At 45.5% G+C, this 12,374-nt stretch overlaps 1 pseudogene across 1 annotated transcript; it reads right to left on the reverse strand.

Moving 5' to 3' along the window:
• Nucleotides 1-10,034: 10,034 nt before the first annotated feature.
• On the reverse strand, nucleotides 10,035-11,867 carry LOC310774276 (cilia- and flagella-associated protein 58 pseudogene; annotated as a pseudogene). Its single transcript has one exon. The product of its transcript is annotated as a cilia- and flagella-associated protein 58 pseudogene (transcript).
• Between the last annotated feature and the right edge of the window lie 507 nt (nucleotides 11,868-12,374).

The following is a 12,374-nucleotide window of genomic DNA, read 5'->3' on the forward strand; positions in this document are numbered from 1 at the left end:
ACCCAATCATCAGGCCCCTCGTTCCTTGGAGACTACGAGCTACAGAGACCAAGCGAATCATGTCGTGCTGCAAAAGGGCACGGAGAAGAGCTATTGATACCTGCAGCTAGCTCCTCCTTCCCCAAATACAGCAGAACTCGGCCAAACTAGGCCATGCGGGAAGCCACCGGGAGACCTCCATCGTCATGATCCTCGTTCCTTATTGGAGCCTACGAGCTGCGGCGACCAACCAAATCGTGTAGTGCTGTACACGGGTATGGAGAAGAGCTAATGCTCGCTCCAGCTAGCACTGGTCCTACTGCCATACCTTGGTCTGGCATTAACCTCCCTCAAACATCACAGCAGTGTCGGCACAGAGCGAGATAAGCCTGCTAATAGCTGCAGACAGCTCCCTTTTAAATGAGCTGGTGAACTAGCAGGGTGAACTACCTGTTCTGAATGGGGATGATTAGGGGGCGTGGCCACACTATAGGGGACGGCTCAACTCATTACACCTGCAACAGCTAATGATGCGTCAATGATATTAGCAATGTTAGCGCGATAGTTTGCATCGGACAATAGCAACTGTGACATGCATATTATGTATACATTTTTTAAGCATTTAGCAAAGTTGTCATTAGCACAGGAGGATGGCTTCGTGGCATGGTATAGAAACAACCACCTCCTCCTAAATGTGTCCAAAACGAGGGAGATGGTTGTGGACTTTGAGAGGACCAGGACTGAGCCAAACCCTATTTCCATAGGGGGTGAGCAGGTGGAGATGGTGGACAGCTATACACATACCTGGGCATTCATCTGGACAAAAGGCTGGGCTGAAAACACAACAACAAGGCTGTATACAAGAAGGGGCAAGCAGACTCTACTTTTTCCAGCATCAGAGCCGGCGACTCTAAGAAATTGAACAAACTGATCAAGAGAGCTGGCTCTGTGCTGGGGACCACTCTGGAGCCCCTGGAGGTGGCTCTGTGCTGGGGACTACTCTGGCGCCCCTGCTGGAGGTGGTGTGGACGTGGAGAGAAGGATGTTGCACAAACTGCTCAGAATAACGGACGACACGACACACCCCCTACACAACACGACACAACCCCTACACAACCTACTGGCTGGACAACAGTGTTTTCAGTCAGAGGCTCAGTCAGCTCCCCTGCAGTAAAGGCCGTTACAGGAGGTATTTTGTGCCCACCGCAATAACCATACAGTATCCCTGTATACGTGCAGGAGGAGGAGACTCCTCCTGTCCCCCCTCCCTCTCACTCTCTCCTAACGGACATAATTAGATGGGAATATTTGCTTTAGCCTACTTTAAACTGAGTGAAGAAAAGGTAAGAATATAGATATTGTACAGTATTACTACTGTATGCCTATCTGAGAAATCACTTTCACTTGCATCCTCTCTCTCCCCCTTACTTGCCACATCTCTCTCCCTTTCTATCTGTCTATCTCTCTCTCCCTATCTGTGTATCTGTATATCTCTCTCTTTCTATCTCTCTCTTTCTCTCTCTTTCTCTCTCTCCCTATCTCTGTATCTGTCTATCTCTCTCTCTCCCTATCTCTGTATCTGTCTATCTCTCTCTCTCTCTCCCTATCTGTCTATCTCTCGCATTCTCTCTCCCTATCTCTCTATCTGTCTATCTCTCTCTCTCTCTCTCTCTCTCTCCCTATGGCTATCTGTCTATCTCTCTCTCGGCAATGTTGTGCTGCTGTCGGTCAGCCTACTGTACATCAGAAATAAATGTATAAATACATGTGAATAAATAAATATATAAATAAATAAATAAATAAATAAATAAATAAATAAATAAATAAATAGGCTAACGAAGAGTTCATTTGCAGAAACAGTTACTGTAAATGTCATTCTTAAAATGAATAAACAACACCTGTTTGATACTCCCTGGAGTGCACATTAAAAAAGAACATTATTCTGGGGATTTATGCAAAAATGATCAGGTGGAAAATGTTGTAACTACTAATTATGATAATTATGATCGATAATACAAATAGAATGTGTGGGCTTCTCCACTTTACTGTAAAGCCGAGGAAGTCCGTGGTCTGGCTAAATAAACAAATCAATAAACTGCTGATGATTCTGACCCGGGTTAAATATATAGTGTCGATACGTTACGTCACGTTACGTCACCTTTGCACAATTAAAAGCTGCAAATCACAGATGTATATGATGCGATGATGCAGTGTTAAATGTTCAAATTACGCATAGAGATTATACCAGCATGCTCTCATCATGCAAATGGTAATTAAGGGAATGAGAGAGGGGAATCTGATTGGTTGCAATCCTGCATATCTCACCCTTGTGTGCGCACAATGGGCAGGTGCGCGCTGCAGACAACGGTTTGGACATAAGTCCTCAACCGACCAATGCTAATTGCGACTGCGACACCACTGCAGGGAAAAGGGATGATAGGGTATTGTTTTTTGTTTTGTTTCCCCACCCACCGATTTTTTTATCCCATTTTATCCCCCGTTAGTGCTCACTTGATTTCTCAATCCTGGTTGCTACTCCATCCTCTGCCGATCTGGGGAGAGCCGAGACTGGCTCTATGCTTCCTCCGAGACATGGGCAGTCAGCCAGCCACTTCTTTTCACCTGACAGAGGAAGCTTCACCGGTAGGACATAGCACGTGGGAGGTTCACGCTATTCCAACCAGTTCCCCTCCCTCGGACCAGGCGCCCTTAACGACCAGAGGAGGAACCACATTAGCAACCAGGATATTGCATGTTTTTGTGAAGGGGGTTCCTATATGAAGGAAACCCCCGGGAGGCACGGGGAGAACATGCAAACTCCACACAGAAAGGCCCTTTTGACGACCCCACCCGGGCGGTGGGCACTCGAGGACATGCGGACGGGCACGCATTCCTTCAGCGTTCACATCGTCCCAGGTGGGAATCGAACCCACGACCTTCGAGCTGTGAGGCGATAGTGCTTACCACTGAACCACCGTACCTCCGATAGGGTATTGTTTTGAGAGTGACGCCCCTAGTAGCCTCAGAAAATTCCATATTGTACGTTTAGCAAACAACAACCCTTTGATATGATCCATTTTTGATGTTCATTATGTGTTGCAATTAACTGTTTTGGTGTGTCCACTTTCCCCTCAACCTGCCTCGTCGGCTTCTACTTCAGTTAGTGATTTACTACCTTTCCCAGAATGCCTTTCAAGAACCCTCCGAGAGGCGTCACCTTCAACTTGAACTCCAAAACGGCATTTGGTTGCAGCTGCGGCGGGCCTGCTGTGGCTGGCTGGTGCCGGCTTGGCCCGCAGGACTTCTCGGGTACAACTGGGCCAGGGAAGGCTTTCTTCTTCCTCTTCTTCAAATGGCTTTCCGGCAGACTGGATCCTTTGCGGCACATTGCTGCCTCTCACAGTTGGATGGTCTCACTCTAGACCTGGTTCTTCTTCTTCTTCTTTCAAGTTTCCAGTGTTTCTCACACCTCCTCAATCTTGGCTGTTGTGCCTCGTCTCATGTTCCTCCGCTCCTCATCCCTCCTGAGCAACGCTCCTCATCCCTCCTGAGCAACGCGCCTCATCTCCTGTTCCTCTGCTCCTCATCCCTCCTGAGCAACGTGACTTCACCTGACCTTCGTGAAGGGGTCCTGCGTTAATAGAGATTTCAGCCCGAGGGGCAGAAGCCATCGTCTGGTTCCCCAGTGAAGGCTTTATAACTTGCAGGCTGTTTCCTGCCCTGTTCTCTTCAGTGAATGATGTCATCAGTGATGATGTCATCAGCCCACATGTGAAGCTAACACTTTGTTCACAAACTGCACACCTAACTTGCTGTATCCACTGTTTAGTTTTTCTGAAAGTATCATTGATGTTTGTTCATGATGGCGTTTTTAACTAGTTTGATGGATACACGGCCTGCATGGAGCACTTTCCAACTCTAATGTGTTTTATGTGAATTTCTTCACTTTTAGTCTGTCTTTGGTTTCTCTCGGGTGTGTGTAAGTGCGTGCGCGCGTGTGAATATGTGTGTGTGTGTGTGTGTGTGTGTGTGTGTGACCGTGTGTGTGTGTGTGTGTGTGTTGTGTATAAGTGCCTTTGAAGCGGCTTCTCAGCTCGGCCTCTAGCCGCTGATGGAAAACCTCTCATGTGTCAAAATGACCGCATCACCTCTCGCTGCCCACACACACGCACACACACGTGCACGTGCGCGCGCACACGCACACACACACACACGCACACGCACACGCACACGCACACACACACACACACACACACACACACACACACACACGCACGCGCACACGCACACGCACACGCACACGCACACACACACACACACACACACACACACACACACTCTCGCGCCTTACCGCTCCCACAAAGCCACAATGCATCTTGGGAACCATTAAGGAAACCGGAGACCACCGCAGCGGGCAAAGGACACAAACAGAGGGAGAGAGGAGGGCGAGAGAGATAGAGAGAGATGGATAGAGAGGGAGAGAGACTTCAGAAGAGGTGAAAGAGAGAATAATTTATCTGTATTGTTTTATTATGCGCTCGCCGCAACTCTGTGCAGACTTACCAAAAATGTAAAAAATGCGAATAAACTGCTTAAATGTGGAGAAATGGAAAGATCAGCGTTGTCAGTCCCTGCATGCCTGTGTCGTTTTAAGATTGATTGGCCAACCCGGACTTTTATTGTGAAAGGGCTGTGTGAAGTGTGTGTTGGACTTTTATGAAGTCTTTTTGATATGTACGTGTGTGTGTGTGTGTGTGTGTTGCACTTTTATTGTGAAGTGTGTGTGTTGGACTTTTATTCTAGCTGAGTGATGTTATCAGTAGTGATGATGTTATCGGGGATGCAGGAAATGCAGGAAAGGGCTCATAAACAGCCAGTGTTGGGCAGTAGCTTGCTACAAGTAGCGAAGCTACATAGCTTAACTACATTTCTCAGTAGCTTGGTGGTAGCTTCACTACTTTTGAACCAAGTAGCTTTTTCAGTAGCTAAGCTATTTATAGACCCAAGTAGCTTGTAGCTTCCCGCAAAAGCTACAAGCTACTCGCCAGAGAAAATCCATGAGCAAAGCACGCAGTGGAGATTTCTGCTGCGGTTTGGATTAAACAGGAGGAGACATTGCATATGTCAGCCTGTGTAAAGCACTTCCAGTTCCATTATGACAGACAAGTGTTGTCTCATCCTTGCTTTTTAGCGTCCTTGCCTCTCTTGCAGCAAGACCCGGCACTACTCTGCCTCTGATTGGGTTGGGTTTAGGCAATGAAGACTGGGTAGGGCAAAATATGTCATGTGCTGGCGAAGTCACATCAGCAACGAACTTTGAAAGATGGCATGAGCCAGAGGGAGCCACTGGCAGTGATGAAGAAGACGTTCAGGTTTTATTGTCTGTTTTTGAATATTGTGCCAGTGAGAGTTTCAGTGTATTTTATAATATAATAAACAATCAAAATTCGATTTTTTTTGCCTGCCTATTTGCTTGGTGGAAAGTTGTTCTTTGACATGAAGTTGATTCAATGTGAGAAAAAAAGTAGCTTTGATGTAGCAAGCTGCTTTTGTCATGTTGCTCGTAGCTTAGCTTGCTACATTTCTCTGGGGATAGCTTCAATGTAGTTTAGCTATATTTAATCGAGAGTAACTGATAGCTTAGCTTACTACATTTTCCAAGCTTGCCCATCACTGTAAACAGCTTAAATTTGGCGAAAGGAAAAACCGGCTCCGTCACTTCCTGCCTATTCCAATGCTCAATGCCCATTGCCCATCAATCAATTAATGATCAATCTTATATGTATAGTAGCATCATCATATAATCATATCATATTCATATCATAGTCATATTATATCATCATATTATATTTCAATCATATCATATATCTCTATAATTGGAGAGCTGTCTGTTTGTCCAAAGTTGCAATGCACACCGTTGCTCCGATTACCTCCACAATTTGCCAAAACACTTTTCAGGGGTCTGGAATCAATCTGTTGCAGAAATAAAAGAAAAGAAGAAGAAAATCCAGTCACGGGGATTCATCAGTGACATTATCAGTCACTGATGTCACTGATGTGATGGAAACAGTGAATGCATAAATCCAGAAGGAGGCGGTAATGCAACATAAAGGATGCCAACTGCCATAAAGCACCACAGAAGAACACCACAGAAGAAGAAGACCTGGCCACCAGGCCTGAGCCATCTAGAACTTTATTACATATTGGTTTATTACCTCATCACTGTCTGTGACATAATCAGTGATTTATGACATCATCAATTATTACATCATGTCACCAACCATCTAGAACTATCGTGACCTGGCCACTTTTCTTCCTTCTACAGCAATATTTAGATGGGGATGCTTCACACTCAGCACCAGAGTTTCTCTGGCTCAATCCAATGTATTGTGCTTGGTTTTGGGATTGGAGAGCGCTACAGCAATATTTGACATACCAAATCTCAAACTGCTATGACATCACTATACAGCAATATAATGTGTAGACCAATCACAGCTAATGCTGATGAGGTCATAAATCACTGATGATGACCAGACCCCTGAAAAGTGTTTCAGCAAATTTTGGAGGAGACCGGAGCAATGGTGCGCCACCCCTTGTTTCTCCGGACACAAACACACAGACACGCCTCCAATTATACTGTAGTACCGTAATAGGATTTCACGCGTGATCTCACTGAGGTCACATGTCTGTGTTCATGTGTGACTTCTCTGTTCGCACGTGATTTCGCTCACACATTACTGCGAACACACTTGAACTGAGGTCATGGGGAAAGTCAGAAACATCCGAAGTGCACTAGAAAGGTGCACTAGAAAGATGGAGGGTTTAGGCCTGGGCAAGATATGCAGCAGTTATGCCCGTGGGTGCACATGTTCGACTTCCTCTGGAGTCACATGCCTTAATCACTGTACAGTAGGGGTGTCACAATACACTAATTTCACGATACGATACGATACACGATATTGGGTTCACAATAACGATACGATACGATATTTTAACAATATTCTTTTTAACAAAAGTAAATAATTTTTATGTATTTATTCATCATTTATTTAACCATGTGAGTCCCGTTGAAATCGAAACCTCTTTTCAAGGGAGCCCTGGGAAAATACTGGAAAAATAGTCTTTCATTTGAAATACACAAAATACAAAACAAATGCTGTTTTTGGAAACTGTTATTATAATAACTATAAAACAACATGGAAGATAATGCTTTTCTTGGAATAGAATGTGTCACACTGTCACAAACTAAATGTTTGTTGCATGGTGAAAGAAAAATAAAGTATACAATCTATTTCTTAAATAACTCATGCTCAATGGTCCCTAAACTTATGTAATCTTATGTACCCCTTGAGCTGTTTTGCCATGCCAGTAGTAGTCTACCCCCTCACTCATGCGTGTTGATTCTGCTAAATTTGTTCTATTATTATTCAGGAGCAAAAACATTTTTTTTTATTTTTTTTGTAGGCTATCGTAATTTTTTTCTGACGATACATATCGTGACGTTTTGATATCGCGATATATCGTGCGACGAAATATCGTGACACCCCTACTGTACAGTATATACATTCTAAACATGAATTCCTGAACATATCCAGCAAAGTCCGCGTCGCTGGCAGAGCGGCTCTAGTTTAGCAGCTCCCGGCTCATTTTCAGAACATGCCGTGAGCGGGCGGGCGGTTGGGGGTGAGAGGGAAAGCGAGCGAGACAAGATTATTATAGCCTATAAATAGCTGTTAAATGCCACTTTTACAAACCATTCATGTTCCCGTGCTATTTAATTTCATGAATGGACAGTGACGTGCCTGGGTTATTTGGAAGAGAGCCAAATTGGTGAGTAAACAAGCGAAAGTCGAATCGTTTCTTTTCCTGATAATGCGGACAAGTGCGCGCTATTAAGGTTCAGGCATATTCATTAATCATTTGCGCATATCAATGAATTAAACGAGCACGGCCAGATGCATCGATTTCCTCAAGTGCCAAGAGCTGCAAACGGCACGAATGGTTTCTTCTCCTTCCAGTCATACCTGTGTGTCTTGTATCGTGAAAATGGAATAAGATGTTGCATTATATATTTGAGACGTACATTTTGTGGGGAGAAATACATCGAAAATGTGTCAGATATGACTTGAATGCTACTTGTAAAATTGTCTCTTCCACCCTTTAACGTCAGTGCGACCACTATTTTGACCGGCGGCTTTTGGCCGATGTACTGTAACAAACGCTCACTTATTTGGTACACTGCCAGCCCACGTTATCGCCTGAGTAATGCGTTGAAGGTTTTTCATGGAGTGGAGAATTGCTTTCTGAAATAATATCTCTGATGTAGTCTACATTGAAAAATGTCATTAAAGATCTGCCTCGCATAAACACCGTGATTCCTGGCTGCAGCCTGCAGACTTACGGCCACATTCCACTGAGTCCGTGTTCGGTCCGTCTGCGCTTCGGAGCCGATACGTTTCCAATCATTGTGTCAACTCCCACCTACTCCGCTGCGTTGCGTGTCTACTCCGTCCCAGCTCCGACGATCCGGAGCTCTCCGAAGCAGATACGCAAGGCTTCTTTCTATTTTTCACGGATGTCGGAGCAAAGCTGCAGCAAGTTGGGCGGAGCCAGGCATGGAGTCAACAGGGCAGAGGTGCTTACAGCATTCAATATCAAGCCAGAGGACAAACATGGATGAGGAAAAGTTCATCATTGAAGTGGAAAACCACAAAATAATATATAGACACGACACATCCTTTTTACAAGGACAACACCAAGCAAGTCCACCCCTCTCCTCTGCTTCTCCAGTTGGGAACAATGATCTTCTGCCTGTTTGTTGTTGTATTTATCCCACATACAAAGTGTCTCGCGCGATTTCACCCGCGAGAACTTGTCGGTCTCGTCACTCTAGCTGTCTGGCGGAGCGGAGCCGTGACGTGCTCTGCACGCAGCCGGTTAGTGTTGGTGGAGCACAGAGCACGGAGCAAAACCGGAGCACAGCCACAACCCAACGCAAATGCAACCAGTGGAATGCCGGCGTTATGGATAAAGCCACACATGGCTTCTTAGCCTGTTGGCTGAAGAGGGAGAAATCTGGCAGGGAGGTCAAATGTGAAGGTGTGTTTGTTTACATGCAGGGAGGTCAAGTTTGAAGGTGTGTTTGTTTACATGCAGGGAGGTCAAGTGTGAAGGTGTGTTTGTTTACATGCAGGGAGGTCAAGTGTGAAGGTGTGTTTGTTTACATGCAGGGAGGTCAAGTGTGAAGGTGTGTTTGTTTACATGCCAACTGATTAAAAGGGGGGTGGGGGGGATTTCATAATGGAGTGGATGATGTCACACAAATTCTATCTGGTTGCATCTATGGCTTTTGCGCTTCTTTCTTTCTTTGGGACAACCAGACAACCAGACATACAGACATACAGTACAGGCAGACAGACAGACAGACAGACATACATACATACATACATACATACATACATACATACATACATACATACATACATACATACATACCGGTACATACATATACATACAGTACATACATACATACATACATACATACATACATACATACATACATACATACATACATACATACATACCGGTACATACATATACATACAGTACATACATACATACAGTACATACATACATACATACAGTACATACATACATACATACATACATACATACATACATACATACATACATACATTCATACCGGTACATACATACATACATACATAAAGTACATACAGTACATACATACATACATACATACATACATACAGTACATACATACATACATACATACATACATACATACATACATACATACAGTACATACATACGTACATACATACATACATACAGTACATGATACATACAGTACATACATACATACATACATACATACATACAGTACATACATACATACATACATACATACTGTACATACAGTACATACATACGTACATACATACATACATACATACATATGGGAAGACTAACTTAGCCTATAGACGCCTCAGCCGCTAGTTGTCACCCCATGATAAACGGTGACGTTAAAATGGTCATATAATGGGGAGTATTTTTCGAGGGAGTTTGTTGATCCTAAAGCCCCCTCCAGTGAAGTGTGGTTTGCTGCTGAGCTGAGGCAGAGGTGTCGGCTGCTCCACCTTGGCCTTGGTCTTCTCCTCAATGTTCTGTTTTTTCAGACTGTGGCACTTCTTCTTGGTGCCCGCTATTTCGTTGGCCAATTGTTTGTTGTCATTCTTGTACTCCTTGGAGTTTGACTGGCACGTTCTCAGCTCCGTCGTTAAGGCCTTGATATCTTTGTTTCTCTCTCGGAGCGCCCACTGGCACTGCTGGAGCTGCTCCGCTGTCTCCACGCCGGGCTGCCGCACCAGAACATGCTGCATGTGCACATAGAGCTTGTCCTTCTCCTGCAGTAAGAGCTCCTTGTCCACCACTTCCTGGGATTTGGCCATCATGCGTTTCTGTAAGGACTGATTCTTCAAGATCAGCTCATATTTTCTGGGGTCTGTGGCCTCCAGCTCTCTCCAGTGGTGAAGTTTCATGGGCTTCTCCAGCTGTCCGTAGTGCAGTTCACGGTACCTCATGCTCTCTCTGAGCAGCTCCCTCTGCATTTGGAAGAGCTCCTGCCTCAGGTCATTAAGTGCACTCATGTCCACGTCACCCTTTTTCTGCCGGAGCCCACTGATTTCTAGCTTGAGCAGGCGGATATCCTCTACCCGCTGGATGTACTGGATGGCCCCCTTGGTCATGATGGATTCCTGGATGTGGATCTTCTCGTACAGCAGCGTGCGCTCGTGATTGCGGCGCAGCAGGTGTTTGCCCAGCTTGTCCCGCTCTCTGATCACCTGCACCAATTGTTTCCTCTGTTGGAGCTGCTCAGCATCACTGTCAGCTATGACCTTGTGCAGTCTTCGCTTTTCTGCATTCTGGTTGTCGATGTGCTGCTTTTTTCCCTCCACCTTCTTCTTCATTGAATGCAGCTCTCCCTTCACGGCCTCGTTTGTCTTCTCCACACACCTGTTCCTCTGCTGCTCCTTAGCCACAGCCTCCTCCTCCTCCTTGATCTCGTTCCTGCCCCGTTCGAGCTGGCTGTTCATAACCTTCAGCGTCCTCTTCATCTCTGTGATCTCATCCTGAGCCTCAAAGAGGCTTTTGCTTGTGTTTTTGCTTTCAGCCGTGACAGTCTCAAGCAGGCTCTCTTGCAGTTTGTGCTTGTGCTCCGACTCATTGACCTTCTTCTTGCCCTCAGCTAGCTCCATCTGTTTGGCTTCAATGTCATCCAGGTGTTGCTTCACCTTCTGTGTGAGGGTGCTGGTCTCGCTGATGCAGCGGGCATGGTCTTTGTCCAGCTGTTGGATGATCTTGCGCTGCTTCTGGTCCTCTAGGTGGTGGTTGAGGATCTCATGGTTCAGGCACTTCTTGTCCTGCTTTTGGAGCTTCACAATGGTGTGTTGCTCCTCTGTCGCTTGAGCAGCTTTTACCAGGTTCTTATTCAAAATATCTCTCTCTCTGACCAGCTCGTCCATGTTTTTCCTGTACGTGTTGGCTTGCTTTTGGGAAGCCTCGAGTTCTTTCTCCAGACCAGTAATCTCATTTTTCAGTGTCTCCCTCTGCACCTCTCCGTCTGCTTTCTGACCCTCCAGCTCATGGAACCTCTTCTGGGTGGCCTTGTTTGTCTTCGTTAGCTTGGCAATCTCCTGCCGCATCTGACTCAGCTCCCTGGTGACTCGGTCATTCTCGATCTCCTCCTCCTTCAGCACCTGCACCAGTCTCTTCTGCTCCTTCTTGGCCCCCTCGGCCTGCAGCATGAGGGCTTTGGTGTCCACTGTCTGGGCCTCCATGTGAGTGTGCGGCTTCTTCACTGACATTACTATAGTATGACCTGGCCACGAGACCGAGCCGATGTTATAAATCGCTGATGATATATATCACTGTTTAGTCACTGATGTCACAATGTCTATGCATAAGTGACATCATCAACGATTTATGATAGAAACTGATGATTTCATAAACAATGTGACAAGATTTTCAGTTTTTGTCCACAGAATCAGATTAATTCCAGACCCCTGGCAACTCCGGACATGCAGACTGCTCTCTAAGTATATAGTAGCACTAGACATTTTGCACAGTTTGCATGCACATTTCTAGGGTAGAGATTCTAGAGATGATGCGCCATGGGCAACACTTTTCTGCCAGGCAGCTGGCTGCCTGCCGGCCTACATCTGGTTATATCTGAACTAGGAAGCTGACTGACAACCCTGAGCAAATATCCGAAATCCTCGAGTGGGAAGGAAGCTGACTGATTGAGAAACCTCAAAATGCTCGAGTGACATCACTGATGATGTCACAATTGCTCGAGTGACATACTTGAAAGG

Source organism: Poromitra crassiceps, assembly GCF_964638095.1.
Source record: "Poromitra crassiceps genome assembly, chromosome: 3".
NCBI classification, from domain to species: Eukaryota; Metazoa; Chordata; class Actinopteri; order Beryciformes; family Melamphaidae; genus Poromitra; species Poromitra crassiceps.